General features: G+C 40.1%; 1 long non-coding RNA gene across 1 annotated transcript; it reads left to right on the plus strand.

Moving 5' to 3' along the window:
- The first annotated feature begins 318 nt into the window (after positions 1-318).
- On the plus strand, positions 319-23844 carry LOC116715997 (uncharacterized). Its single transcript, XR_004338333.1, has 3 exons — positions 319-717; positions 854-966; positions 22532-23844. It is a non-coding gene; the product is annotated as an uncharacterized LOC116715997 (long non-coding RNA).
- Positions 23845-25773: the final 1929 nt, after the last annotated feature.

Below are 25773 nucleotides of genomic sequence, written 5' to 3' on the forward strand. Positions count from 1 at the left end.
TACAATTTACATGTAATTTACATTTTGCTCCATTCAATGATGTAATTTTTAAATATAAAACCATTTATGTTTTGATCAGATATTCAATACGTGAGTCACCTTTTTACCAAATACTTTTTTACTCTTAGTAGAGTAAAAAAGTACTCTTTTTTACTCTAAAGTTTAAAAAAGTTTTAAAAAAGCTTTACTTTTTTTTTTTTAACTAAAACGTAAAGCTTTTTAGTAAAGCTTACTTTTTAGCTTTACTAAAAAGTAAAGCTACTTTTTACTTCTACTTGAGTAAAATTTACCAACCGCCGGGGGGCGGTAATGCGCCATGTTGCCAACCTCCATTAAAATGTAAAAGAAGACGTGCTCCGTGCTGCGCATGCGCTGCATATTATCCAGGAAATTTGAGATGGATGGAGGAAAACGGGCTTGACAGCACCCGTTTCCTTTCGAGTAGAGTGTGAATTGACAGTGTGAATCCTGAAAAGTCTCCAAAAGCCTCATTGTGTTACACAACCTGCCAAAACCAACACAGCCGTTAAAGAAATGCGTTGGCTAATAATAGTATTGCGACATGAGTCCTCAGGCTTCTAACCGCTAGCTTACAGATTCGGTCGCTAATTAGGTTACACAATAAGCTGTTCAGGTTAAACAATTACGTTGTTTTTGGCAGAAATTCAATCGCAAAAATTAAAAAGTGAACCACCGACCCTGCGGCCGACTACAAATGTATGTGGAGTCTTAAATACAAACTTCATATCTGTTGATTTTTCCTCGTTCAAAACACCAGTATGATTCAGGTGAGCTGATATCCTCTGTTTACAACAGACTCTGATTCTTTCTCTCTATCTTTTTTAATTTATAGATGAGCCATAAAATCCTGAAGTTTGGTGCTCGCACACAGCCTACAGTGATGTTTGGGAGATAACTTCATCCACTTAACAGACTACATCTCTACTTTGACAGGACATAGAAGTGGTGAGTTTAACTTGTTTATAATCTATCTTCTTAATAATGTTAATTATATATGATGCGTAAAATCACATTAGTGTGGCCTGATGGTGTATTAAAGTCCTTCAAAACACGATCTAAATTGAAATACAGCTAAGGATATAATTAAAACTGGTGACATATTTACCTAATTATTACTTTTGGAAGAAGATTAGCTCCATTGCAAAGAAAGAATTGAAAGTAAAAAAAATCAGAATTCAGAAATACAATCAGAATTTTGCCTTTTTACGCTGAATTTTGATTTTTTTTTTTCTTTGAGTTATAAGTAAAAAGGCAGAATTTGTTGGTTTCTTAGAAGTTTCTTAGAAGACCGGTGTTGTGAACTGTGCTGTTATACTGTTAAAATACACCTGCTGCAATGTCTCAACAAGCTCCATGACATTTAAAATTGGTAAAATCCACAAAACAATACATTAATATTAATCCTATCAACTGTATCTGTCTATTTTACCTTTCCAATAAAAATGCAAACAGTTTCTTCTTTTCTAGATCTATACATAATATACATAAAATGTTAAATTACTCATTTAAATTCATATGAACACACTCGTCTCACCATAAGTGCATACCAGAATTTTCCACTAGATGTCAGCAAATACAAAGACCTCACCTCCGACTGCCTGATTTGTTTTATTTAAAATAAGACAATTCTGGCTGATATAGTTTAATATACAGATACAGAGCAAAAACTATCAGCAAAATTGCCTCTGATTGATCAGAAAAAAAAAATTATTTTGTTTTCTTGTTCTTATGGAAACATGTTCATCTTTTTATTGGGTTTCCAAAACAAGATCTTAATTTTTTTGCATTTTGCTTGAGTGAATTTGTGTCTTTATGCATGAGAAACTTCACCTGCTTTGGTGTCAATCAAAAGTACAATTAGTTTTACAACTTAAAATTGATCAGCACTGAATTTTAAATTGACATGTTTACTTTGTCTCATCTAAACATTTAGTGAAAAGAAATTTCAGCAATATTTTGGATATTTGTTTCCCTTCTTCAGGAGTTTAACTTTTGTTTCTTCAGTATAAACAAGGAAGAAATGCCTCAGAAAACATATAATATTGTACAAAAAATAACATGTTTTGACCGTCTCACATAGCACCACCATGCAGCACTGTTTTATCCTGCATGGTGGTGGCTGCATGATGTTGTGGTTTTCTTCAACAAGGACAAGAAAAGTAATCAAAGTTGAGGAGTTTGTGGAAGAAAACCTGTCAGAGGCTGGAACAGAGAAAAATAAGAAAATCCTGCAGTGAAGCAATTACATTTTGTGTGTTGGAATGGCCTAGTCAAAGTCCAGACTCGCATACAGTGGGGAATGACTGTTTTCTAGATGTGAAAAGACACTTAAAGCTTTATTTGCATTGAATCTGTTTATATAACATTTTTATTAATGGTCATCCTCATAATTATGCACTTCAGTGTTGCTCTATCACATAAAATCCCAGTAAAATACACTGAAGATCTTCCTTGTCTTTGTTCATGAAAACCATCCCCACATCATGATACTGCCACCATCATGTTTTGTAGTTTTTCTTTTGTATTTCCACAGGAAAGATTTAAGGATAGTTGAACTACAGGTTCATCGATTGCCATTGTTCGGCCGATTCCAATCGTTAAAAAAACTTGACATTTCAATTTTGGTCAATACTGATTTTATTTTTGTCTGAAAAGTTGCTAAATGTAGCAACTTGTTAACTGAAAACGTGCAGACGTGAGCTGGTTGACGGGGCTAACAGTCAAACCTCTCAAGGCAAAGCAAAAGAGGACAGTGGTTGATTTTTAGACCTTTGCTGAGGTAGATAAGATCCCAAAAGGAACAAAAATTGGGGTAGACTTTCTTCAGATTTTCCCTAAAAGAGAACTATACACAGTCTTGCTGACTAGCGGTACTCCGATTTATTAGCGCCAATTTCCTTAATGTTGGGAAATTGGTGATACTTACACATGAAGCTGATCTATCTTAATATAGATCTAAAAATCAACCACTACCCTCTTCTGCTTTGCCTTGAGAGAGGTTCGACTGGCCCACCAGTTCATATCTGCATGTTGACAGTATTTACCTTAAGACTTTCTTGCTATATTTAGCAACATTTCAGACAGAATCGGCAGGTCAGGCTTTTTATATATCGGTAATCGACAATCGGTGCACCCCTGCTGCCCAGTCTTACAACGTTGTGGATGTGGTGTTGAATTTTGTCTTTGTATCTAATAAGACGACCTGTGAGCAGCAAGAGTTCCACCCAACACCTTCTCACCAATTATCTCCACCCGCACTCCCAAACACACACACACACAAAGGGAGTGCTGCCCCCTGGACACAGTTGGGTCCAGAGCCGTCACTGTTGCTGGATGTCACACGGGGTCCTACAGGCTGTCTCGCTGGGTGCCATGACTGATTATTTCCATCTTTCGCTCTGTCAGGAGAGATGGGAAATCATACGGGCCTGAGGTGGCGCTCCGTTATTGATATCACTGTTAAAAGTCTCCGATCCAGCTGCTCGCCTCGCCTGCGACATCACTGCAATTAAATCTACATGCTGCTCCCAGCCTGTCTGTGTGGCAGAGAGTAATGGCCCCAATAGTTACTGTAACAAAACAATAATGGGATTCATCATGGCAGCAGAACAACCACATACATACATGTATACATATATTTTTCTGGGCCTAATATGACAGCGGGGGACAATGGGTTTTTATTATCACCTCAAAATAAATGCGAACAACACAATAAATTAGCTACTAAGTGGACTTGTTGTGAACAAACAATTAAGAATAAGTTTGTAAGCTTCTTTCATACATGGAATTAGGAAGACAGTACAGAAATTCATATTGCGCTCTTCTCTTCCACTTTGCATACAAAAGGCAATATTAGGTGATGAATATGGTAATGGTCCTCATTCTAGTGGGACTATCTCCTTTCAGAGTGGAAGATCTGGTTCGGCTGTTAGATTCGATTAATTCCTCCTCATGCCACTCCTCATTTCTGTCCCCCCTCCACCGCCACGTCCTCTCTAACACTTTCAGGCCTATGATATTAGACGAACAATCGCAGAAACAAAACGAGCTGGAACAACCAGGATGGGAACAGATGGCACATAATTGCCTCATGGAGGAAGCCAGGGAGTCAATTTTTACCCATCCTGGGGGAGTTGGAGTTGCAAGGAGGAAAAAAAAAAAAAAAAAAGTGCAGGTGCATTTGTTTTGATCAGCTCTGGCCCGGAGGAGGCTTCTAAAAAATATTCATCACACGCACATTAAGGAGAGGGAATTTAACAAAAGCTTTGAGGGATGCGACGGCGAGCTTTGGTTGGGATAAGATGGAGATGAGTGGCTGAGCTAAGAGCAACAGATGCACCGTGAATGAATATCGCAGCAAAGTGTTGCAAAAACTGTCAGCGTCTCAGAGGGTAGCAGTCTGTCCACAGATTCACTAAGCAAAATTTAAGATAATAATCAAAATAATATGAATCAAACATTTTAAAAAAATACTTATATTTGTAGAAAATATAATCATTTTTCTATGTTTTTATTTATATTTCACAAATTATTTGACTTATTTATATGAAAACATTTTTACGCACATGTTGCTTGTTAATTAACAATCAACAACACTGAATATAAGAAGATAATAATCCCTAAAGGAGAAGAAACCTTTTTGTTTAAGGTCCTGATTGTTTTATTTTGCAGTGATCAGCCGATACTTAAACCGATTTTATCTACCTCAGCAAGTGTCTGAAAATCAGCCACTGTTACATTTTTCTCCGCTTGCTTCTGCACACACAATAGTCACCAACTTAGCGTCATTTTCTAAATAAAATCTGTACCGATCAAAATCGGCTTTTTAAAGATTTTATAGAAAATGCACTACAATGTCACAATAACAAATTTTTCTGGACGATAAATTGTCCCAGAAGTTATTGCAATAAATCAGAATATTGTTGGTTTTGAAACCATTGTCTGGTAATACAAAGATATTGGCATAATAGTGCAAAAACACATTCTCAAAGATCAATATGCTTTGAATTCTAACAAAGGGCTAACACTGGAACTGGAAGATATTTTAAATTTCCAAAATAAATGAACATAACAACAAATAAAATGAATTATGAAGTCTCTGTAAACAAAATTGTCCTTCAATAAAGGGGTTAGTTGAGACTGAGGACTTTTGTCATCCCGTTTTTGGGAGAAACAGAGAGAAAAGAGAAAAATGATAAATTATGCAGGTGAAAATGATTGAGTTTGTTGTAAATTATCATGCGATTAATAAATTAATTTTTTATTGTGACAGGCCTATGCACCACTGCTTTTTGTTTCTCTGAAGCACCGTGAATGAGTTGTAATTTTTCAGAAATATATTCCATCTTCAAGGTTCAGGGTTTTTACTTGTACTGAGCCTCATCAAGAGCAACAAGTCAAATTCACATTTGAATGGCCATTAAAATTTCTTATAAATGACCCATCTGATAAAAAGCTTCTGGAGACTTAAAACCAAAACACTCGTTCATCCAACTCTTCTGATTTTTCTAATAAAGCTCATGAAACTTGCGTGATTCTTTTTGTTAGAATGATAAAAGTTGAGTTGTATGTTCACAGTGGCGGGGTTCGGTCTTGCCTACAAAGCTGGATAACACTATTTGTCTGTAGCTACTCCATCCTTGGACATGAATCAGTCACATATTGCACTGAGATGAGTTCTTGTTCCGCTGTCCTCTGAGCGCTGACCACATCTGTTCAATTACCAGCATGGAAAGTGCATTACCATTGGCTTTGTTGTTGGAGATGCTTGATTTTCTTAGTAAAAAGCGGATGAATTTATAATGCTGTGATCTCCTCTGTTGTGAATCTCTTGAGCGGGCCGAGGCCCCCGGATCGGAATAAGCATTTTGATGAGCTGTAGACGTCTCTTCTTTTTACAATCCCAAACTTGCGCTGGCTGCCCAATACCAAACTAATAAATTACAGCCCCCGTCTCCCACATAACTCACTGATAAATAAAAAAAGGTCTGCCATGGTGTGCAGCTGTGACCCAGGGTTACCTAGCAACAGGTCATGCCCAGACGTGATGCACAAGGTGGAGATACACCTCTAAGGAGCAGGAGAGGAGGGAGGGATGGAGGTGGAGGAGGGATGGGTCTCATCCTCACTTTCTATGACCCTTGACAGATAGAAAACGCACTCAGAGGAAACGGTGTTTGATTGACAGGGATATTTGAAGAACCAGAGAGTCCTCAGTTCCTGTTTTATCGCTTTCCACCTGGATTCTACCTGTCTTACAATTCTATAAAAATGCTAAAATGCTTAATATTACCTTTAAGTAATCACTAAAAGCAGTTTGTATTTATTAGATGAAAAAAATCTAACAATCCAACCTATAAATGTTTCAAAATATCTCCTTGTTAAATAATGAATTGACTTTAATTTATCACAATTTTTGGAGTTCAATTTTGTAACCGCTCAAGAAGTCACTTAAATAGAGGCTGTCTGACAACATGAATACGCTAAAAGAGCTTAAAAAGCCACCCGAACTAAAAAAAAACATTCAAGAACACTGTGACATCTTTCAGTGTGGAAAGGATTACTAATCCAGTGAGAACCATTATCAATTACAAATAGAGTAAACATCAGATAGTGGGGAACCTTCTCAAGAGAGGCAGACCTACCAAAATGGCTCCATTAACCACACATGTAGGAGGTCCCAAAAATGCAGAACTGCTTCTAAATGCCAGGATACTAAAAAAAGCACAAAGATTCATCTCACATTTGTGAAAAATGGGTGGGGAACCCATAGCGGTGACAAATTTTAATAAAACAGAAAAGGGTTACAACTTATTTTATTTACCATAAACTAACAAAACTAGAGGAGAAAAAAAGTTAATGACAGTCGAACATGCATAACTAGAACTATGAACCGTCAAATCCTCAAGGAGAAAGTCAACCTTCAGATTGTGAGCTGAAGCCCAAAAGTGCTTGGATTATGCAGCAGGACCATGATCTGAAGCATGCCACCGACTCAAAAACAAGAACAAAATGAAAGTTTTGGATTGACCTAGTGAAAATGTAGAAGCTAAAATGGGGATTCTACACTTGAGATGCTGTTTATGCTTGGAAATGTTCAACTTGGTTGAATTAAAACAATTCTGCAAACAAAAATGGGCCAAATTTCCTCTAAAGTGTCAGGGAAAAAGTCATGTATTAGGTGTGTGAGCAAATGTTATTATTTTTTTGCATATAGCCTGGGTTATTTTGTTGGTTTCCTTTAAAAAATTTATTTTTGCTCAGGTTACCTTTGTCTGAAATTAACATTTTGATCATCTGAAAAGGAAAACCAGTAAAAATTTGCACCACACAGCTGAGATGAACAAAAAATAAGGGAAAATCTAACAGCAAGTTACCCAGCTGAAGCACTGGACCCCAAAACAAATGGATATGTATTGTATTTTACATGTGCCGTAAAGAAAGCAATCACATCTCTTGATGGTAATTCCTCCTGAGGAGCCAACTTGTGTTGTCCTCGGCGTCCTGCGTGCATACATTACCGCGCAGAGGAAACGCATTTCCCTCAGTGAAGCACACAATCAGCCTTCCAACCTCGCTGTCTGGAGAATACCCTGATGAAAACCCTAACTGACAGGCCTAAAAAGATTGAGCAATAGCACAAGAGACACCCAACTGCAGAGGTGTGCGATGTCTTTGCCAGAGTACTGCGGGATGGAAATAAGTGTTCAGTGCCCAACACACACACACACACACACACACACCGCCATCCCCAACCGCTCGTTTCTGCTTTTCTTCTGTTGCCCGCGCGACAAACCCTCAAGGGGGCTCTGCAGCTGTGTGGGGTTAGCACATGGTCGACTTAGGGGCCACACACACAAACACACGCACACACACACACGGGCAGGCAAATACAGACTTTGGTCTTTGCAAATATGGACTATTCATGCTATGTAAACTGTAATAAATGTCCTTTTAATTAGAAGTAATCATGTGGAATGTTTTCAAAAGGACTCAGAATGCAGCTGCCAGGATTATTCTTTCCATATGAACGCGCTTTCATCCATATTATAATCTATGTAGCATCAGTTACACAACTGAAGAACTTAGTGTATTTTAACAGGCTTTTATCTAATAGACCAACATAAAGTGGTGCATAGAGTTGAAATTGTAAATAAAAACCAGCAAAGCGCATTGTGTATTTGTATTCAACTCCCTTTTACTTGCATTTTCCAAAATAAAAATAAAGCCAATGCAACCAACTGGGCATAATTAGTAGGCCTGTGACAGTAACAAATTTTACTGGACGATAAATTGCGATTAAACGATAATATTGTTCTTTTGAGACCTTTGTCAAGTAATATAATGACATAATAACACAAGAACACATTCTCAAAGATCAATAAACTTTCAGTTCTAATGAACATTTAACCCTGGAACTGGAAGACGTTTTAAATATCCAAAATAAATAAACAAAACAACCGAAACAACAAATAAAATAAATTATGAAGTCTCTTTAAAAGAATGGCTAGTTGAGATCAAAACACCAAACTGAAGACTTTTTTCATCCAGTTTAACGCTGGTCAAAACTGATCTAAAGTTGGTAAATCTAGAACAATACTAGAAGAAAGTTTAAATGCAGCTCAAGACTCTAACAGTGTTTCCTTGCACAACTGAGTTATATCTTGTTATTTTTTCACTATATTAGACATTTAGAAAAATGCATTTGTCTTGGTTGTGCGTGAATTGACCATTGTGCCACAAAAACTAGGATCATAAGAGAATTTTATTTGCCATCGGTAAAAGAATCTGTACAAAAGAATCTAATAATGGAATTTAGTAAGGAAACCCTCAGTAAAACAAATCCTGCACTTTAGAAACATCTTCCTATACACCAGGTGAGTGAAGCAAGGTGTTACACAAGCACCAGGGGGGTTGTATACCTCTTCATGCAGTTAATGGACAGCTCACACATGGTGATAATTCACCGCTAGCAAACGTGACATACACCATCAGATGCTCGTATGAGTAAAACGGGCATCCATCACAGCTGCTAACAACTCTGATTAAAAATACATAATCTGCAAACGGCCCCCTGGTACCGCCGTCAAGCCATTTTGGGGATAATTGCAATTGGTCTCCGTTATGATCAAAGGCAAGTCACACCTGCTCGCCCAGCGCTTTCGTTTCGCTGATTACACTTTCAAATTTCATCAACGTCAAGTGGAAAGATATGAAATTATGGCATAAACCTGTTTACTCCTGGTCAGCACAGTCACACTCCCCGTCTTTTGTCTGGTCATTCAATCCATCCTCCTGATTCTCACCTTGTTTTAAATCTAATAAAGTATCATAGTGTGTTGGACAATGGAGAAAATAAGCAAGAGGGTCAAAGAGCAGCCGTGAAAGACAAAGTATAAAAAAAATACATCACTCTATTTCTTTTTACCTTCCCCTCCACCTGTATCTCGATGTGATGGAGGTGGGAGGGGGCAAAGCATCAAGAGACGGAGCACCAAGCCTCCACCAAGAAGGCTTTGCACCCAACACTCACCCAATTTACACCTCTAGCTTTCCTGCAAACCGCACCCTGCATCCCCTGGTGACAGCACCATGCTAACCATCACCTCCCTGCTGGCATGACGGCGTGCATGGGCGTGTGTGTGTGTGCGAGAGGAAAATGCGTGTGTTTGGATGTGTGTGTTGAAAACGGGAATGGAGGAAAGAACATGTGTGATATCCTTGGAGAATAGAGTATTGGACCTTCAGAGAGGATTCGCTTTAGAAATATTTAAGGAGGCTTTCATTTTGCTTTTTTTGAGAAGTGTGACCATTGAAGCTGATTTTCAGATTAAATATTCGACTAGCCTTTTCATGCACAATTATTACCTCACTCAGGGGTTTTCAATAATCTTCAAACATAAAAATTAAGATACATTTTTATAAAACATGTAACACACTTCCACCTTATAAAATAAAAACTAACTGCATCACAAAGCAATAAAAAACTGTAAGTTACAGAGTGATAACAGAAATATATTTTCTGCTGTTGGCGTTAATGTTAATGCTATTAATCCTAGATAAAAATATACCGAGTGATGCATGATTTCCTCTTGAATGGACAGATGATTATTTGCAGCGTTCTCTCAACATAAAGTCTGTTCTTAAGAATCATTTTAGTCCTTAGTTGTTAGTCAATCATAGTGTAAAATGAAGAGGCAAGACATTTCCAAGGTGCACACAGTGAGTCAGTTGAAGTGACCTATATGCAATCGTCAACTCTCAAGCCATTTTCCAAATTCTTTTCACAGTAACAACTGCTAAGCATGGGATTTGTGCTTCAGCTTAGCTGTTTTTTTAGCTCCTACAGTCTTTTATTTTTTTGTCTTGGTGTTCTGTCATAAAATTTCACAACACTGCTTCATCTTTCACTCAGCCTTTCCCAACACACCTTGCTTCAAAACTCCTCAGTAATGGCAAACTCCAGAATGAGCCATTTAAATCTGTAAACAGTGCAGCTAATTTTTTTGTTGCTAAACTAAACTTGGAATGTCAACTTTTTCAAGAAATCAATCTTTTTCTTATACAATCTTAGAGTTGTACTTAGTTTGATAGGAAACTGTCACCACTGAATATCACTACATCCCCCCAGCCAGCTAGCATCATATGGTCACCTAACCCTTATTCTTAAAAAATAAGTGATGAACACAGAAGCCTGGAATATTCTTGTTTGAATGAATGACCAAGATGCTGAGTCTAATAGAGGTGACTTCTATTTGGAGTCACCTCTATGATGTCTGTGTTTCAACCTAGACATCATTAAAAATTTTGAAATTGAGGACATTTTTGGCAAGGTTAAGCTTCCCTTGATATGATCTTTCCTTTTAGTATTCTTGGTCACTTTTCCCCTAAAGCAAAGTATCAGGGGAAAGCCATTATGTAATATCATTTACATTTGGTCTGCAGCAATAGCATGTTTCGGATCACGTTTAAAGACAGTGTGAGAACCTCAATCATCTGGTTCAGTTGGAGAAAGGAAAGGACTCGTCTGAGGTGATTCAGGTATCTAAGGATGTCTCTTGGATGCCTTGTTGTGAAAGTTTTCAAGCATTTCCATTGGGAGAAGATCTCAGGGAGAATCAGAACTCATGGGAGGGACTATCACAATTTCATCCTTGTCAAACTCTCTCAAATCCTTCACCTTGTTCATGTTTTACTGCTTCTAATACATCAAATTAAAGGAAAAATTTTTGACGTATTGCCTAATATTGTTCACCCACGAACAGATGCTCAGGTAGAGCTAATCGATAGGTGGTACGGTGCGTCCAGTATAAAGATTCTAGTGGACTATTTATTCTTGTACTATAGGAATTTAACAGAAATGACAATGCAACTGAATAACAGGTTTTCTGTTTAGTGATATAGCAAGACATCACATCTAAACTTCAAAAGTTTGAATAGCAGTTCCGTTTTTCTATGTTTTTGGTCTGTGCCTCGCCTTCTGTCAGCTGAAATCCAGTTAACCAAAGAGACAAACTGCAAGGGGACACAGCTGGTGCTTATTGCACAAAAATTAACGTTGAATTTTACAGTTGCAAGCCATTAAATTTTGCAATTACGGTCAAGAAATAGATTTAAGATTGGCACACAAGTTGAGACTAAATGCACCAAAAGGAATGCGATTACCACAAAGGATGAAGGTATCGGCACTAAGGGAATGTTCATCTCGTCTTGCTCCTGCCTGAACTTAAACCTCAAGTTACAATGATGAATAAAGGGTCATGGAAAACTCACTGGCAGGTTTTGAAATGATGTACCTACTGTACGTAAGGCCTGTTTAAACATCTTGACAGGATTAGAGTGGAGTTAAACTGCTTTGCGGGTGCAGTTAATTGAAGCGGATGAGGTTTTTAATAAAGCGTGCAGTGTTAGCAGCTGACAAATGGCTTCGCTGACACACATGGGAAATTGCATTTAATGGCATCAGGTATGTGCTTTGCTGGAGTTTATCACATTACACTGATGGGTGCACGCATATATGCACACTTGTACTCACACAAACCTGCGTAGACGTCCCCACACATGCTTTTATCTTCATTTTGCGTGTGTAAGTGTGTGTACAGTGGCCCACATAAACCCTAAAACATTACTTCACGCTTACCTGACCACTCAAGGTGTTTTCCCTTGAGGATGATGAGTCGCTGGGATGCCCTAATCAGATGCAAAATGCTAGAATGGGTCAGTTATATGGCATTAGACAGATGGACCTTCTTTGAACTGCTGTTGGAAGTTATTAAGAAGTTTAAACAACTATATTTTGAAGAGAATTGAGCAATACGGAGGTAATTAAACAGATGGATCCTTTTTATTGCACTTTGTAGGAGTAGTGTCAAATCATAGTAACGGTGTACACTTAATGTTTCTGTGGTTTTAGTGAGTTGAAGTAGCCGTATAGTTGTACAACGATGAAGGAATCTGTCTGATTTGATCCTTTCGGACGTCATTTTGGAAGGATTCCACCCACTTTTCTTGAAAGAATCAAAGTTGATTCAATTCAGTGGGAGTTCTTTGCTGATTACACATTCAGACTTTCAAATATTTAATCACTTCATTGATCAAAAGATTCATCCAAGGTTTGACACCATCAGCAATTACCTTCAATGTTAAAACTCAACAAGAATTCAAACTTTCTAATCTGTAGAGGACTCTCTGGTCGTATGACAATTTTTGGGTTACTTGGAGAAAAGCACTCCTTGTAGGTGCAAAGTCAATTCTGAGAAAGGAACATCTTGCTTTAGCTTTCATAAAAATGACCAAAGCCCTAAAAAAAAACACCTAAAATGATTGGAATGTCTTCTTGTTTCTGGTGTTTTGGAAATAACCGGATCCCATGTATGCTAAGAACTGTCAGAAAGGACAACAAAGCCACATGAATTATTTCAAGTGATATGTTGGGAGACGACTGTGTAGATGCCCTTCAGGAGTTGTCAGTTTGATATCTCACCCAGCAGTGCACACACTCACGCCCACGCCCACACACACATCGATATATATCCAGAGTGTGAGCCTGTAAGAAATTCCTCATATGAGAACAATTAGGGAGTCTCATTTTTTCCTAATATCAATCATGCAGCTCATGAATAAAGACAATTAGGTCCTGACGAATCCATACAATTGCATCTGCCCTTTGAGCCTCCCCCCTCGTTCCTTCGATGTGGGACTGATGCCTCTCGGGTATACAGCACTCTCATCACCACAAACTCAGTGTGAGCCACCGCAGTCAATAATAGGAGACAAAACAGAGGAGGCAAGGGCCCAGTTGCGGACTAGATCAGATCCTCCGGACGCGTGTCACTCTTCATTAGGGAGGCGGAGTAGCAGGGGACGCCCTTAAGGTGAGGACGGTCGCAGACTGGAGCTGGGGACGGGAGGGGCCGAGTGGCAGCTGTGGAACAATGACAGAATCTGTGTCCAAGGGCCCCTCAGGCCAAACACCAGCTCTCCTCCACTCTGAACTGATCTCTCGCCTCTGGACCCAACAGAGAAAGAGAGGGAGGGAGGCAGAGACAGAAATAGACCAGTCACACTCTGCAGACTTTCTATCCAGACTTGCTGTGTTGAAGACCGGCAGACGTTGATGGAAGACATTGCATCAATGTGTCTAATGTCATATTCATAGAGGTGTGATTGGTTTACCTCAGGCATGGATGGTTCTCCCCAACAGCACAGCAGCTCGGATAATGTCAGGTATTAATCTTTTATAGCCGCCATTAAATTAAGCACTTTGATCACCTATTATTAATTTATACTGATTACTGCAGTGTTGGTGAACATGCAGGCGAAGCCAGTTACTAAAGGATACCCCTCCCTGAGACTGCCATTTCGGGAGACTGTGATATTTGCACAAGCAGGAATAAACATTTCTCAGCACAATTATGTTTGAGTAGAACATATAACCTCGTATTGGATGCTGTTTTATTCTAAATGACCCATTTAAAAATGACCAGATTACGTTCTATTAATCTTTAAGAACACATTAATTGCATCAGGAAGAACAAGTTGGTGAAACTTAAATCTAACTTTTAGACATACATGCAGAACATTTCAGGTGGAAAGAAATTACATGCCATAGCCACAGAAAAACATGGTGTTAGCTGCATCATGCTGTGGCGACACTTTCCTTAACAGAAATTAGAATATGGATGGAGCTAAATAAAAGATAATTTGGGGAACAAAAAAGCAGAATAAGGACCGTAAAGAGAGGGAAAATATTAAGGTTAAGGTTTGAGCATGTTGAGCTGTGATTGATGGAACTGTGTTTCTGTTCTCAACCAGAAAACACTGAAAGAGAATGACTGATGTTCTGACCTTAAGTTCAAGCGCAGGACAATGGTCTGAGGACAGCTGCAAGTCCACCTGTGAACGTCCAAAAACAGCCTGTAGTGGTCATGCTCAAAAACCTCCTCATGTGGCTTCGTTAAACAGTGTGTAAAAATACAAACTTAAAAACTTATTAGTTCTCAGATTGGGGGTTGGAATCCTGCAGATTCTAGCAAAAAATATAAAATAAAATCACCTGGGATTGATTGAGAACAGGCTGCTGGCAAACACCTAATGTGGTCCAGCAATAAAAACAACTTGCAAAAAATATGGCAGGTTAATGAGAAAAAACGTACAAAAAAATTCCTCCGTTGTTTTGTAGTTTAGTCAAATGGGACAATGGATGACTTTCCTTTCCAAGAGAAATTTTTATTTTGTCATTGTAGTTGTTGATACTGTAAAATCTTTGCACAATTTTTATTATTGTGAATAGAAAATTAAACACTTACATGAAGGAAGATTTTCCTTATGTCCCTGATCCTATGTGATGTCACTAGTAGTGAGCTTATGCGCTAGTAGTGGAGAGGAGCTAATTAGTCATTTAGCATTTTTATTAACTTTGAAAATATTTCATGTACTAACCATTCCATACAAACTTACTGTTGAATAAAGTTCAACATCTGTGTTAAAGTTTTGGTTTTTGATTGTTAAAATTTCTTCAAGTATTTAGAATCTTATATTAATGTTTTAGTGTTTATGCAGCAGAATGTTCTTGTGAAAATCTTGACTTTAGCTAATGGTGACCAACATTTTCCCCACTTTTTTCTGTCATCTAAAGTTTTCAAGTCGGTAAATTCCAAAAGACGATGAGAAATTTCACCCAACTTCAAAACTGACCTCAGCTTTAACCAAAAATCATTGTCAAAGCTTAATAAAGAAATGTGAAAGTGCCATTCAGTACTGATTGGGCTGGCTTGCCAAAATATTGTTTCCATCCAATACTGACAGCATTGTCAGTATTTGACAGAGGACACACCCACCAATACATGACAACGCACCCTCAGTAGTGATCTTTGCCAATGGCAATCTTCAGGGCTTAACCTCCCACCTGAGAAGTTGACAGTTTTTTGCTCCCAACATCCCATCATACATTACAGCAAGAAATATATCATCAAAGCATCCAATGTTTGTGCAACACATCCATTTCTGGCATCAGCAATACATCACACTAATAACCTCATCTAGAAAAGGACAATGGGCGCTGTGACGCAGGCCAGCGCTCTCCTGCCACACGTAGGTGGCACACGTTCGCCTTATTAGCCGGGTCAAACATAATCAGTGATAGACACTGCGCGGCTGCTTAATTATGGCTGGCAGCTGGCAGCGGGGGCCTTCCTTTAGGGGCCGGGTTATGCCCATGCATAAACCTCTCCCCTCCCTCCACAGCCGCCCACACTGCCCCAAATGAAGAATAAATCTAACCTCCCTTTTGTTTGCAGTGAAGCATGTGGCAGCCCCTTCATTTAAGGCACAAACAGAAATGTGGACAGAAGTTGGGATTAATAGAGGGGATGGAGCATTAAATTAGTGTAATTTTGCTCCAACATTGTGTTTTTATTTATATATTTTCAAAGGTATTAAACCTAGATTTTCAATATGTGAGGTTTTTACAGAAATGTTATTCAAGGTGGCATCAAAATAGTCTTAAATTTGACTTCCTGAAAACTGCAGATACCCTGTCTTGCCAACTAACAACTTCTCCTGTAAGCAAGAACATTTGATCGGTAGCAACAGTTAAGTGGGCTAGCACTCATGCACACCCCTCGATGTACCTCGATACCTGTAACCGGCTCACGCTATTCTGTCAAATAGTATATTTTCTCTGAACAAGCCAACAAAGCCCCTGAGCTATTAGTGAGCTCCGATTTTTCAAATTCATAACACAGACTGCCTGACAGCTTGTTTGCTGCACTCTGGATGACACAACAGATGTATTCACATCCCAACTAGGCAGAACGCATCCTGAAAAGGCACCTCAGCTCCTGTCGCAAACGGCTTGTAAATCTGCTCTTAAATGAGAGCGAGCGAGAGCCCGGCTGCTGGCTGTCTGCCCGACGGCCTGCCCGCTGCGCCGCAGAAGAGATATAGCCTCGTGAAGTTTGTAACAAAGCCGTCTGTAGCCTGACACATTGTGTGATTAGATATTTGGTACACCTAAATGTTACTAAAAAAGCACTCTTCTTACAGGCAGAAGGAGAGATGCTGTTTGAGACCATAAATGGTTGTGCGCTGTGATCTCCCAAGGCCGTTGTGCAGACAAACACACATCTCACACATGCAGAGGCCCCCTGATTCAGTCCCCTCTGGTTTATTGATCCGCTTCATTCTCCTTCAATGAGATGCAAACAGTATCTCAGCACCTAGACTGCTCATAATCATGATATAACTCATGAGCGTATTGAAAGCTGCCATAGGTAGGGAAAAATCGGATAATGCCACAGCCAGGATAATGAACAATATCAGATGACATATCGATGTTGTCATGCACACCGGGTAATGAAACATATATGTGTGGTGTTAGGTTTGAATTGGCACGTTCAGCAGCAGAGACACAGCTGCACACACATGGTTTATTTGCCTCTAACATGGTTTGCCATTTCCACCTTGTTGGGGGCAAAGCAAAGAAGCGCCTTACTTTACAAACCTTGTTTATTTCTCCCTTCAGATACAAAGGTCAGGCTCGGGCAGAGCGAGTTACAGTTAGGTCTTTATAGACGTTGAAGCAAACTCAAGACCACCAGCCTCTCCTTCACCACTCCCTTTCAATTCAACCTCTCCCCATCACATCACACTATCACCATGGCAACTCTCCTGATCGATCAAGTGCCTTCTAATGCTGAATGTTTCTCCAAACTTAAACAATCAGACGGTGGTCAGCCACAGTGTGTCAAGGAGGGGGCTCCAGCAGAGGGGGATGATGCATGAGAGGTTCACCTCTGAGTTAGCAGGCCACTACTGTTAACTGCAGCACTACAATGCAACATTTTGGGGGGGGCGGAACCAACACTTATGGAGGATATTGTACAGGGTTCTCCCAGCTTGACTAGCCCTGGATGTCCCCAGAAAAAAAGTCTCTTGTTGCCTTTTACTCCACTAAGCCATTCGATGTTGACCCTTGTATGGGTGTCTGTGACCAGATTCCAAAGATTTTTGCATCGTTTCAGTCTTCTTCAACTCATGGTTAACAGTTTGAAAAGTTCTCCTTTTAGCCAATGAATTGCACAACCCAAGCATCCACTGGAGTATCTTTACCTTACCTTTTATCTTGAAGTTTTCAGGCATACTTTGGTTACATAATACACTGGTGAGTTGTTTTCTTTTCAACTTTCAACCTTATGTAGGTGTCAGAAAGGGTGTTCCCATCTGACGTGACCAGGAATCCAACATTCTTGAACTTGTCTGTCATCAACTCTTGGTCAAATCATGTCATACCTTTACAGACTGCATTCAGGTTCAGTTTTTCCAGTGTCATTCGTAAGTTGGAGAGGATTGACAGACAGGTAACATGGCTCCACCTACTGAGCTGTCAGTTCAAAGTGTCTGAAAAGTCTTCTGCAAGGTCATTCAACCTGGAGACCAGCAAAATGTACTGGCTGTTTAAAGTCTGTACAAATCAATACAAATTGAATGTGAAGACTCTAAAAGCATGTAATCTACTGGCTTTACTGGCTTTTCTTAGAACCTTTGTTTGATAAATAGGATCAATTAAAAGGCGGACACGTGCATAGACCAAAGTAGATGTCAAAGTATCCGATTCATGTGTAGCTAGAGATACCTGTGTAATTCTGATGTTAGAAATCCTACAACAAACAAGACAAAACCAAAGAGAGTCAACGTCTAGGCTGGTTGAGCAGTTTCCTCACACATTGCCCATGTGGTTGGGATATTGGCATGTCTATCTTTAAGTGTGGAAGCGTAGAAAAAGAAAATCTCAAATCTAGACCCTATTGGCTTTACAGTAGCTTGAGGCAATGGGCATTTGGGTTCATGTGAGGTTCCGATGTGTCACATTTTCTTTATGTCAGCAGCAATGGACTGAGGTTGAGGGTTCAGAGTTCACTGTGTGATATTTCACCATGCCTCTGTTCTCTTTAGCTCACCGGTTGAGCTTGTGTCTGTGTCCAGAAGCATTGCGTCCTCTTGTGCCTTTGTGTTCACGCGCGCCTCGAGACATGGAAAACACGGGGAACCTTTCAGAAACTCAAACAAACGCACAGAGGAAGAAGGGAGAATGAGCCGAAGCAGAAGGAAGGGAAAGCTTATTACCACAAAACAGATGGCCCCCCAATTCACCGTGGCCCCACAGGGACCTGGAGGGACAACTCTTTGCACCTCCAGGTTACCAGCGCTGCCGAGAGGGGCGGGGTGCTTAAACACGACTCTGTGTGTGCACTTTTGTGTGTTAACTTGTAAACAAAAAGCAAATTTGAGGCATCTCTGGCAAGGTGCCACTCTCTGCTCAATTTCCCCAGAGTTCATGCTTTAAAAAATGATTCATTTAGAGCTTTTGTTACTTCTGGAAATGGATCACCAAAGACAAACAGGCTGCATGCTTAGCAGAGTTTCGTTCCCTCTGCGGAGACTGAAAACTACCAGACTGGCATGTCCAAAACAGGGAAGTAATCCTTTTACCACAAAACCACACACACGTTTGGCATCAAGTTTTACAGCTTCAACGCCATCACTCAGCATCGTCTCTGGATGAGCTGATGTCACAGCATCCGTAAAATGAGATCTCACACAAGTCCAAGCATTCGCACCCTTTTCTAGGTGACGCGTGCGGCCGAGTGGAGTGGGCGCGCACGCCCAGGATGACAGGCAGCGAGTGGAAATGAAGGATTTGGAGTTCCATCCCGGTACATTATGCAGCAGATGGCGTTCAGGCCGAGCACGGCCAGGCCGCTCCCAGGAGAACAGGAGCGAGAGAGGCGGCAGAGGGGAGGAGAAAACACGAGGGGGGGAGGTGTTGAAAACAGGGGTGAGAGACAAAGCTGATTTTTTTTGTTTATTTCCCTTTCTCTTTTTTTATTTATTTGCGTGAACACATGTTTGTTTCCCCGTTTCCTGACGGACTCTCTCATGGTTCACCTAAGCTGCCTCCACTTTCTCCACCTCACCTCCCTCTTCCTCGCTTCTCGCCATCCTCCTCCCCCCCACTCCTGCCCAGCTGAGGCTACACCTGAGCCCAGCCACGGAGGCCCTGACCCCAGATGACCCGCTGCTGAGAGAGGAAGAGGAGGAAGGAAAAGGTAGAAGTGGAGTAAATGTAACAGATTAAGCTTTTTGTTTTTACCCAAGAATCTCCACGTACAGAAGCAGCTGTATACCCCAATAAATTTGAGCTGGATTCACACACCACAGCTGAGTTGATTTAATGCCATAATCAATACACACACACTGATACACACAAACACAAAGCGTTCTGCTAAGTCCCCCAGATCTTTGCCCCTGGCGCTTTTTGTTTTGTGTTTTCCGAATTAATTGAGCCAACGCTCAAGTGTGGGGCCAGATGTCACTGCAACCTGTGGGGATTATTAGAAATCTGTTTCCACCCATTGTTTGCGTGGAACCACAATGCCTTGTGCTCTCACCGCTGAAGTTTCAGAGCGAATCGAGTCCCAAACCAGATTGGTAATGTACGAAATAATAGTCTACGAGTTCCAAGAATAAACAGAGCCCACATATCGACATGTGGGACATTTGGGGGACTTTTCTGACTCCACTCCAATGACCGTGGCCTGTGCCCATTGGCCACCAGGGGCCCCCCGTTGGCCTCCCAGTTTGGCCCAAACACTGCCATGCTCCTTGGCTGAGCTGTGGGACTAATGAACTCATCAGCCAGCTGGAGGCCCTAGATGGAGGGGCAGAGGGATGAAGAGAAAGAAAGGAAGATGGGGTTAGTAGGTTGCTTGAAGGATAGAGGTGGGTGAAAGAGGAAAGCTCACCAACACCTTGAAGGGGGCAGGTGCATCTTCAGAGGGGGGCCTCAGGCCATAGCAGGAGGGTCAGCCGGTTGGAGGAAGAGCTGTAGGAAGCTGAGCAGAACAGGGTGTAATGGAGACTATGAAAGATGGAGGCAAGAACTGGATTGATGATCCTTTGGTTCGTGCAAAGAGCCCAGACAAGCAGGTGAAGGCATTATTCCATAGAACCAAAGTCAATGGTTGAGCTAGCAAGCAGTATCACATTCTGCTGAACTGAACTGAAAACTTCACAGCCAGAAAGCATTCATGCTCCATAAACCTTTTCACATTTTGTTATATTAAAACCAAAATGTTAGTGTGTTTAGTTAGAGTTTTATGTGGCGAACCAACACATTCAGTCTTGCCACAGATTCTCATTTGGGTGTAGATCTGATTTAAACCATTTCATCGTAACTCTGACTCTGTTTTGGGTCATTGTCCTGCTGAAAGGTGAAACTACACTTCATTCTTCAGACTTTCACCTGTGTTCCTCAATTAATAACCTTGTATTTTAGTTCCTTGCGTCTTCTTATTAAGTCTAGGGAAGCTGTTGGGATGCTTAAGAAAAGCATCCCAACAGTATGATGTTGACACCACTGTTTCATGGTGAGGATGGTGTGTTCAGGGTAAATCTGTAGGTCAAAGGATCATAGGATCTTGTGCAATCAGAGCACCTTCTTATGTTTGCTGCATTTACTATTTGGGTTATGACAAACTTTGAATAGGAGTTTAAAGTTTATGGAGACCAAGATGATGATGCCCAGATGAGAAGGTCACCTACTAGTAGAAAAGAAAAGTTTTCTTCTGCTCACAACTGAGTAAAACTTGTACAGAGTGTAAGAATTAATTCTGTAGTTGTGATTGATTTGGTCTATCAAGATCTGCATTGATTTAGTTGGACACAATATTTTAGTGCCTTGCTTAGTACAATAATCTATCTTAGTCTGATTACTGTTCACTCCAGTGCATTTACTCCCATTGTTCTGATGGGTTTCAGCTCCCACTCATGTCATCAGGTGAGACCTGATGACGTGACTCAAACAGCTTTGTTCTTTAGGGTCCCTTGAAAGCTGCGATTGTACCTTTACAACCGTCTCTGGAGAATTCAGTCATGACCAAGGCTCTCTTGGCTTTTATACCTTCCAGTGAGGGGCAACGTAAGCCATCTAGTTCTCATTTTGAACAGTAGACAGAGCTGAAAATAAAAACATTTTCAAGCATCTTTACAGGAAGTGAATTTATGATGCAACTCCAACTATAAACTTTGGCCTCCATCTTCAGGCAAATATACGTTGACTTTAGTTTCGTCTGTAAGAAGTGGGCATATTCCATCTTTAGCTTCTAAAATTGAGCCGCAGAACAGCTTGTAGTTTTCATTTAGGCTCCAAACACTACCTTTCTGTCCTTTATGGAAATTAAACATGTGATTTTATGTGAATGTCAAATCACAGCTGGCTCGTTTGCTGACTAATGGTGCCTCTGAAGTCATCACACTTACATCAGCATCATCATCAAGACGCGATGTGTTCACTGCGCAATCAACAAACTCATCATCCTCTTTCTCATCTCTCCCTCTGCGGTCCCCAGTGTGTTTCTCCCTGCGAGTGTGTGTGTGTGTGTGTGTGTGTCTGCACATCCAAAAGGAGGGAGGGAGAGAAAGTGAGCACCTTTGTGTGTCCATATGCGTCTGGGTGGCGGCGAATGCGCTGGGCGTCCTGCTGGGAGCACAGATGGTGCCGAGGCCTGCCACGGCAGCGCCTGACGATGGCCACATTCTCACATGGGACCCTCAGCTTTCTGGATCCCACACCTCCTGCTCAGGCTTGAGTCGACAACCCTCCTTCCTCTTCCCCCGTCCAGGGGCCGGGCCTGCTGCCCGTTTCGCCACCCTGAAAAAACCCAAAACGAACACCGCACACGGGGAAGTTGGCGGTCGCACTCTCCCCGCAGTGTTTCCCCCGCATGCGAGTGAGAGTCAGAATGATGTGAGCGATGCAAATGTGAGAAGAGTTAGAGCGTTGTCAAACGCTGAGCTTCTGGGGCTAAATGATCAGTCACAACATCTTCCTCTGTCTCGTTTCCGTGTCCTTTACCTCACTCTGTCTTCATTTTTGTCTCTGAAGTGTTTTTTTTGTTCTGTCTTTTCCTTCTGGTCGTCTAATTTGTCCTCACCCCTCTCTCTGTTGCAGATGCCCCCCGTGGCTCGCCGTCCACCTGAGAGAGGCCTCATACGGCTCCTGACAAAGTGACTAATCCTCCCCATTTCACAGCTCCAGCCCGCTGCTCCCTGCAAATGTTCAAAGCTGAGCCTGTGTGTGTGTGATGCGTGACAGGTGGGTGCATGTCACACAAGTTCAAGGTGTTTCTTTAGTTGTTGTAACAAGCGACTCAGACAGCTGCTGAGCTTTGAGTGATTAGAGATATAACTCCATCACTGACGCTCCACCTGAGCTACATCACTTCCTGATTTCTTGTTGACAGATTCTTGAAAATGAGGTTCACCTACACAAGAAAAAATTTCTCCTCTTGTTCCCTCAGATTAGAAAGTAATGTTACCCTCAACTTTGAAATTAGCATCTTATTTCCGGTGAATCCACCTCCAGTATCAAGCCTCAGCTGGTGATATAAGCCGAGGAAGGAATAATCAGAACTATAAATCACTGAACTCTGTTCTTGCTGTGTGTCTGCTAGCGCTGATTGATTATGGGAACTACAGTAAGAGGGCGCAGGAGTCTGCGCAAAATTTGTTTCAGAGGGTGATCTTTTTAAAGAAATGGTTCACCCTAAAATTTATTTTAAAAAAACAGAGATGAAGCAAGTACAGCTTCTCTTTGTGTGTGTATGTGTGTGTTCTGCTGCTGAAATGTCATTTTTCACTTTTTAACCTTGATGTATTAAGAGTTAGTAATAATCTTAATTACATGTTAAATAAGGTAGCTGCGCTTTAATTACACACTGGACAGGTTAACTAAATGCAGAACTGTAGTGAAAAGTGTTATAGTACAATAATTAGAAACTAGGTGCATTGCAGTCTTACTCCAAATTAATCCAAAACAACATTTTTGGATTGAATTTCATTCTTTTTAGAAATTCTGGTAAATATTCATAAATAGTTTGGTGCTATAAAGCAGACTATTGGTAATTTTCATGTCATTTATTAGTCATATTTTAACACTTCCAGTGATTCGTGTTGCAGTTGCACATTTTACAGTAAAGTTTGGATTAGAGGTGCATGATAAATCAGTCACTATGTTCACCCCATGTTTGCCAACTTAACAACTTTTCTGACCAAAACAATTAATATTGGCCAATGATTTTTAAAGATTGGTGATCGGTCAAAGAATGAGTGAGTTGCTAGGTAACCAGAGAGCGAGTGAGTTAGTTGAAGCCACCGACTTAAGATATAAAGAGGCTGAGCGGCTATATTTATCACATGTCTATCGCAATATATGCTGTTCTTGATGTATTGTCCAGTCCTGTGATTAAACTGTAACAAGTTCCTACAATCTGTCAGTGTTGTATAGTAACGAAGTAAAAATACTTCACTACTTTACTTAAGTATATTTTGGAGTACTTCATACTTTCCTGGAGTATGAAAATTTTTGATGACTTTCACTTTTACTTCACTATATTTCCGAACTTAATTGCATACTTTTACTCCGATACATTTTCAATGTGTGGTTTAGTTACTCGTTACAAAAAAGCGAGAGAGAGAAACGCAAGTGTTTTGACCCCACCTACGGATTAGCAAGTAGCAAGTAGGCTACCGAACAAAGTCCGTAGCCTGCTTGCCTCAAGTACACCTCGTTCATCACCACCAATAGGATACTTCTTCTTCTTCTTCTTCTTTTCTATTATGGCGGATCACAAGCAACTTTAAGGTGCATACCGCCACCTACTGTACATGAGTGTGTAGAAGCATTACTTCATATCTATTAAATTCTACTTTTTAATTTTGTATTCTTAAGATAAATAAACAATGCTTTCCTTAATTTGTGAATATCTGTTATGTTTCCTTCATTTCCTAATATACCTTTAAGATTCCATTCATGCCCCATATTTCTAACTATTCTCTTTAATTCTTCCCTTTCGAGTTCATTTGACTTACAGTTCATCAATATGTGTTCTACATTTTCTTTCTCTCCACATCTCTCACATTTATCATTATTTTTCCTCCCTATTTTATAAAGCATGTCATTTAAGTAGGTATGACCTACTCTTAATCTACTAATTATTATTTCTTCTCTTCTGTTTCGTTCATTAATGCTTCGAATTCAAACTGACTTTTGTACTTCATATAATCTTCTTCCTTTCTTATCTTCATTCCACATTTTTTGCCATTTCTTGATTTCTTTACTTTTAATTAGGATACACCTGTTTCGCTTCTCCCATTAAACACAAAGCAAGTCTCGCAATCAGTAGCAGTCACATGGAAATTCTATCTTACAAAAACTCCCCGTCCAACTTGAAGAAACACATCGAGGTAACTTCTTATGAAATGGTTATAATCCTCCTGTTTCAGTAACTATAGCTTGGTCACTAGACACTACTGTATTGTGAAATCTTGACCATAAATGAACTTTGTTTGGCATTGTTTCAGTTCCACACGTGGTGTATTTAGCTTAGGCCTAATGTTGACTGTAGCAGGCTACCTAGACTCCTCTGTTCAAGGGGGGACAGAAGCCATAGCAATAGCAATTTAGACTAAATTTAACGAATATAGGAAAGGCATGCAAGTTCAAAACCAGGTTTACAGATGCCAATAAGCTGCATTTCCCTCCCAATTCTTTTTTTCTTTTGCATAATGACCAGTTGTATGCACCACCTATTGACTGCAGGATTGACTGATTCACTGATTTGTGAAGTAGAGTAATCGTAACAGCTCTTTTTCTTCATGTTGGCCGCATTTTCTGTACTATTTATTTTTCTCATTTTCAGCACTGACCTTACTTGAAGGGAAAACTTAAGGCTTACGAAAACTTTGTATTTTCTGTCCTGGAGGGTATACTAAGAAGCTGGTTCAGTTGTAAAGCAGGTTAAGTTAACCTTGTGCTATAGGTAAAGCACCTAATTTTCTTAACTAAATGATGCCTGCAGGTATATCTATTAGCAGGTTTAATTTTGCCTGCACTTGGTTGGGTACATTATTTTAAGTGTATTTGACAAGTTTACCAAAATATAAAAAATGTCATTCAAACTGCATTTGCTTTGTTTTACTTTTTACTTGTACTTTTCATTACATTACTTGAGTACATCCATTTTTACAGTAATTTCCATACTTAAGTACAAGAAGTTTCAAATACTTTAAGACTTTTACTCAAGTAACATTTCAGTCAGTGACTTTGACTTTTACCAAAGTCATATTTTGGAGAGGTACTTGTACTTTTACTTGACTCTGAGATTTCAGTACTTTATACAACACTGCAATCTG

Source organism: Xiphophorus hellerii, chromosome 24 (assembly GCF_003331165.1).
Source record: "Xiphophorus hellerii strain 12219 chromosome 24, Xiphophorus_hellerii-4.1, whole genome shotgun sequence".
Classification (NCBI taxonomy): domain Eukaryota; kingdom Metazoa; phylum Chordata; class Actinopteri; order Cyprinodontiformes; family Poeciliidae; genus Xiphophorus; species Xiphophorus hellerii.